The sequence below is a fragment of the Salmo salar genome, chromosome 19 (genome assembly GCF_965601325.2).
Source record: "Salmo salar chromosome 19, fSalSal1, whole genome shotgun sequence".
In the NCBI taxonomy this organism is placed as follows: domain Eukaryota; kingdom Metazoa; phylum Chordata; class Actinopteri; order Salmoniformes; family Salmonidae; genus Salmo; species Salmo salar.
In genome coordinates this window covers 65,528,331-65,535,000 of record NC_138309.1, presented here as the reverse complement: position 1 = coordinate 65,535,000, position 6,670 = coordinate 65,528,331, and positions in this window count along the sequence as shown.

Sequence of the window (6,670 nt, the reverse complement as noted above, 5' to 3'; positions counted from 1 at the left end):
ACTCCTTTTGGTTCCTTCCCCAGGTGTCATTGTTTCCATTTCTGTTTCATGTTTGTGCGTTGTTCGAGGTTCATTTGTATTATGTTCCGTTTATTTTATTAAAACACTCACTCCCTGAACTTGCTTCCCGACTCTCAGCGCACATCGTTACAATGCATGTGTATGTTATATGTCCCCTCCATGTTCTGTGAAAGTTTCATGACTCTTACACTAATATAATTAATTAAAATGACAATGGATGGCAATGGCAATAGACCAGAAACTAAAAACAAAGCTTTTAAAGATTTTCCAGGATGCAGACACTGTTTTTGTAAAAAGGCATCTTAGTCATTTAATTTTTCCTAAATTATGTTTTAGAGGTCAACAACATTTTACAATCTTGTAATTTCCCATTTTAACTTATTTTTGTATTTTTTTTTTATTACACCTTTATTTAACCAGGTAGGCCAGTTCTCATTTACAACTGCGATCTGGCCAAAATAAAGCAAAGCAGTGCAACAAAAAACAACACAGTTACACATGGAATAAACAAAAGTACAGTCAATAACACAATAAAAAAATCCATATGCAGTGTGTGCAAATGGAGTAAGGAGGTAAGGCAATAAATAGGCCATAGTAACGAAGTAATTACAATTTAGAAAATTAACACTGAAGTGATAGATATGTAGATGTGCAAGTAGAAATACTCGTGTGCAAAAGAGCAAAAAAGTAAATAAAAACAATATGGGGATGTTGGGTGGGCTCTTTACAGATGGGCTATGTACAGCTGCAGCGATCGGTAAGCTGCTCAGATAGCTAATGCTTAAAGTTAGTGAGGGAGATATAAGTCTCCAACTTCAGAGATTTTCTAGGTTTATTCTAGGTTTTCTCACACGTAAAGGTGGTGGAATTATCAGGGAATTATGATGCGTTCATAACCAAGTGGGAAGGTAATATTTATCACATATGACTGGGAAAAATCCACTTGAACGCCCCTCCAACTGGTAATTACTAGTTTGAGACTCGTCTATCATCCCTGAGCTCGGACTGCTCCCGCATGCTGACCTCTGACGGCGCCTACTAAGGAAATTATCTCAACAACAGCATTTCCGGGAGTTAAAGGCAACAAAAAACATTATATATAAAGGCAATCTATTAATATTGTTTTTGAACACTATAATTTGTTTACAAGCGTGATACTATAGCTGAACATTTAGTTTATGGTTGACGCAGCTTGTTGGCCATTAGCCAATAAGCTTTTGTCAATGACTTCAAAGCAAGTGAATTTATCCAACTGGTATTTACAACCTAACAATTGGTAATTACCACCTTCCTACTTGGTTATAAAGCAGCATTAAGCCAAAATCTGAATGATCTTATCTGTAGACACACCTCTACCACACCTCCATTTCAGTGATATCAACCCCAGATGTGGACCAGGTTGGCACTTGCGTTCCCCCATGCTTTAGTTCAAGGTCAGAATATGCACAGAGAAGAAAGTGCATAACAAAAGGAATTAAGTTCCATTTAAGTGCGCGTATCTCAATGCTGAATTCCCCAGCGTTCAGTGTAGCACATACAGTGAGGGGATAAAAACTAGGGCATTTTTGGAATGAGATTCACTGCAGAAATGTTGACCTTTCAGACAACTCATCCCAAGTGAGACAATTGTGCTCTTCCTCTATCCCAATGTACAATCCATAAATCGGCTGAAACAGAGCGCTTATGAGAAGCTAATAACAATGAAACTTGGTGCCACTATAAATTGTAATCTATTATGGATAGACTATTTGTGGAAAATATGTTGGTAGAGATAAAATACGGTAAAAAGTACACCTGAACGAGAAAAAAAGGGGGAGGTTGGGACGGTTCTGGTGCGTGGGCCACCAGCCCATCCCTATAACAAACTGTCCAGAGTTTCATTCTTGTCTCTTCATTACCTCTTTTGATTGATAGGCCTTGTCAGTCATGGTGGGTATCCATACGTTATTCCTCTTTGTCCATTTTCCATGGCTGGAGACACTATGAAAAGAGTCTGCCACTGTGATGGACCTCTCCATTCCCCCAGGATGCATTGCTGCCATGCTGCTGATCTAAATTATGGGCGTCCACCTCTGACAGACAGACAGGCAGGCGGGCAAGGCAGGCAGGGAGATTAGAGTTTTACAGTCAGACAGACGGAGAGAGTGTGAGAGAGAGAGAGAGAGAGAGAGAGAGAGAGGAGAGGAGAGAGAGAGAGAGAGAGAGACCTCTCCATAACAGGGCTTATCTGAAGGTTGAGGAGGCTGGGGTGTGCAGGGGCAAGGAGGTTGTTTGACAGGTCATGGATACAGCTTAATTGAAGTAGATCAATGCTTCCCAAACTTTTATAGTCCCGTACCCCTTCAAACATTCAACCTCCAGCTGCGTATCCCCTCTAGCACCAGGGTCAGCGCACTCTCAGATGTTGTTTTTTGCCATCATTGTAAGCCTGCCACACACACACTATACAATACATTTAAACATAAGAATGAGTGTGAGTTTTTGTCACAACTCGACTCGTGGGAAGTGACAAAGAGCTCGTATAGGACCAGGGCACAAATAATAATACTATAATAATCAATAATTTGGTTCTTTATTTAGCCATCTTACATATAAAACCTTATTTGTTCATCAAAAATTATGACTAACTCACCACAGGTTAATGAGAAGGGTGTGCCGGAAGGATGCACATCACTCTGCAATGTTGGTTTGTATTGGAGAGAGTCTCAGTCTTAAACCATTTTCCACACACAGTCTGTGCCTGTATTTAGTTTTCATGCTAGCGAGGGCCGAGAATCCACTCTCACATAGGTACGTGGTTGCAAAGGGCATCAGTGTCTTAACAGCGCGATTTTCCAAGGCAAGAAACTCTGAACGCAGCCCTATCCAGAAATCTGGCAGTGGCTTCTGATTAAATTCAATTTTCACAGAACCGCTTGTTGCAATTTCGGTGAGGCTCTCTTGTTCACATATCGGTAAGTGGACTGGAGGCAGGGCATGAAAGGGATAATGAATCCAGTTGTTTGTGTCGTCCGTTTTGGAAAAGTACCTGCGTAATTGAGCACCCAGCTCACTCAGGTGCTTCGCTATATCACATTTGACATTGTCCGTAAGCTTGAATTCATTTGCACACAAAAAATCATACAATGATGGAAAGACGTGTGTGTTGTCCTTGTTAATGCAAACAGAGAAGAGCTACAACTTCTTAATCATAGCCTCAATTTTGTCCAGCACATTGAATATAGCTGCGGAGAGTCCCTGTAATCCTAGATTCAGATCATTCAGGCGAGAAAAAACATCACCCAGATAGGCCAGTCGTGTGAGAAACTCGTCATCATGCAAGCGGTCAGACAAGGGAAAATGATGGTCTGTAAAGAACTTTAAGCTCATCTCTCAATAAATAAAAAAAAATGTGTCAATACTTTGCCCCTTGATAACCAGCGCACTTCTGTATGTTGTAAAAGTGTTACATGGTCGCTGCCCATATCATTGCATAATGCAGAAAATATACGAGAGTTCAGGGGCCTTGCTTTAACAAAGTTAACCATTTTCACTGTAGTGTCCAAAACGTCTTTCAAGCTGTCAGGCATTCCCTTGGCAGCAAGAGCCGCTTGGTGGGTGCTGCAGTGTACCCAAGTGGCGTCGGGAGCAACTGCTTGCACTCGCATTACCACTCCACTATGTCTCCCTGTCATGGCTTTTGAGCCATCAGTACAGATACCAACATATCTTGACCACCAAAGTCCATTTGATGTCACAAAGCTGTCCAGTACTTTAAAAATATCCTCTCTCTTGTTGTCCTGGTTTCCAGTGGTTTGCAGAAGAGGATGTCTTCCTTAATTGACCCCCCATAAACATAACGGACATATACCAGGAGCTGTGCCAGGTCCGCCACGTATGTTGACTCATCCAGTTGTAATGCATATAATTCACTGGCTTGTATACGAAGCAGTAATTGTTTAAAAACATCTCCTGCCATGTCACTGATGCGTCGTGAGACAGTGTTGTTTGATGAAGACATTGTCTGTATAGTTTTGGGGGCCTTTTCCCCCAGCATTGTCCCAGCCATATCTGCGGTAGCAGGAAGAATGAAGTCCTCCACAATAATATGGGCTTGCCTGTCCTAGCCACTCTGTAGCTCACCATATAAGACACTTCTAGTTCCTTCTTATTAATGGTATCTGTTGCTTTTATATGTCTTACTATTTCAAAGTTGTCCTTATTTTCGCTCCAAAAACTCCAGTGGCTTATTTTTCAAATTGTCATTTTTTCTAAATGTCTGCGCAAGAGTGAAGGTTTCCCGCGAGAGAGTAACGGTTAATGTGATTGGATGTTAATTATTTGACTAGGCTACCTGTATTTGACATTGTGTTGTTATTTCACTGAACACTAGATGGTTTAATTTTATTTTTGGCAGTGCAGCAAGGCTACTCAGGCGAGAAAAAACCCCACCCAAATGTATAGCCCCGTTGGAAAATATAAATTTACTGTTTAAAAATGTGAAGATTATTTTATTTTTATAATAATAATAATTATTTGGCGTACCCCCGACGGGAATACCTGCAATAGAGGGTAATACAGTAGGGGATTTGGGCCGACAGTATGATATAATAGTGGTGACGGAGAGAAAGAGTAATGTGCTAGGATAAAATGGTGAGGGGGGGATGGGTGGACATAACCTAAAACATATTTAGCATTCATTGGGTCAGTGAAACACAGAAATGGGGGGATTTCACAAAGTTATGAATAATTTGTTTTTCCAGCTTTTAAGCAGATGCTCGCACAATGACTTCAGAGCATGGGGAAAAGTTATAGCCCCTTTTTATAGGTCTAACAAGACAATAAAAATGTTTTAACGATTTTGGGGTGAATTTGGACAGCCTTGTGGTTCTTCTCCCCTCCGTCGTAGACTGTTTTCCCCCTTGGTGCGTGTTGCGAGCAGTGCACTCAGGCCCAAATCCACATTACTTAGCCTGGCTATTTTGCCCGTTACTCACATCTGTATTAGTTTTACTAAAGCTAATATAATGATGACCCGTCTCCTTTGTGTGTCAGAAGTGAGATTTGAACCTACGACTCCTGAAGATAACATAATGGTCTCTTTATCAATACAATTACCACTTGATATCCTTTATTACCTGATATCCTTTATAGCTTAAGCCTTACACCATAGCATAGCATAAAATCTCTTTGTGTATATGACGCTACTTTATGACTCAAGTCACTCTGGGCGGCAGCTAGCCTAGTGGTTAGAGTTTTGGACTAGTAACCGAAAGGTTGCAAGATCGAATCCCTGAGCTGACAAGGTAAAAATCTGTCGTTCTGCCCCTGAACAAGGCTATTCCATTGTTCCTAGGCCGTCATTGAAAATAAGAATTTGTTCTTAACTGACTTGCCTAGTTAAATAAAGGCAAAATAAAAACTATGTGTAAAGATTGTTATGATGTACAGAAAGAACTGCATTAAGTTGGGCTCAATTGGGAATTTTGGAATTGACTCCTATTCAACTCATGAGTTGAAATTGAAATTAGAATTGGCCACACCCCACAGGATGTAGAATTCGAATTTGAGTGACGGGAAGTTCAATTTCATTCAGTGCAATTCAAAGAAATTCCACTCAGTCATAGAACATGAGAGTTTCGTTGAATCTGTCAGGTCACTATCAGAAACCAAAGAATGTAACACTTTTCTCTTAGAATAGCCAATTATATTTCCACCAACCATTTAATTTGTTTGGCTTCTTTTTAAAGGCCTCATGGTCAACTTGAGGGTTAAACTAATGCATTCTGAGAAATGTAGTATTTTCCCTATATTGAACTAAATTTAAGTGATTACTGCAATATAATAACGTGGAATACAGATTGTTTTCCTTGAGCATTCATTTTAAGAGTTTTTTCTGAAAATGAATTGTTTTAACAATAATTTATATGTATGCCCACGGTATAACATCATGTTTGATGTTTTATGTACAATTTGTGTATTTGTATAAACTACACCTAATATAGAATAGAAGTGGCATTTGAATTTCATTGAATTACAATTATATATCCTGTTCACTACTTCAATTCAAGAATTTAATTGGAATTTATGAGGCCCAACCCTGATACGTACTGTATCAGCGGGTATTCATGGCTGCTGTGTGTGTGTGTGTGTGTGTGTGTGTGTGTGTGTGTGTGTGTGTGTGTGTGTGTGTGTGTGTGTGTGTGTGTATGTGTATGTGTATGTGTATGTGTGTGTGTGTGTGTGTGTGTGTGTGCGCCTGTGTGTGTGCCTGTGTGTGTGCCTGTGTGTCTGTGTGTGTGTGTGTGTGTGTGTGTGTGTGTGTGTGTGTGTGTGTGTGTGTGTGTGCCTGTGTGTGCCTGTGTGTGTGCCTGTGTGTCTGTGTGTGTGACAGCAACATGGCTCACCAAATGACCTCATTCTTTCTAGGTGAGCAGTGGCCACGCTGACCCTTGCTCCAGATCCTCTCTTCATTTTTCCCCTCTTTTTTTCTTTCCTTGCTCCTCTCTTATACCTGGCACCAGATAGATAGGGCTGTTTCCCATTATAGCAGGAATCACACTCCTCTCCCTTGTTCCAATTGGAGACATGTTAGAGACAACATGATTTAAGCAATACCAGAAATCCAATCTGGACATCTGACTACTTAACAGAAAAAAAAGAGAACAAC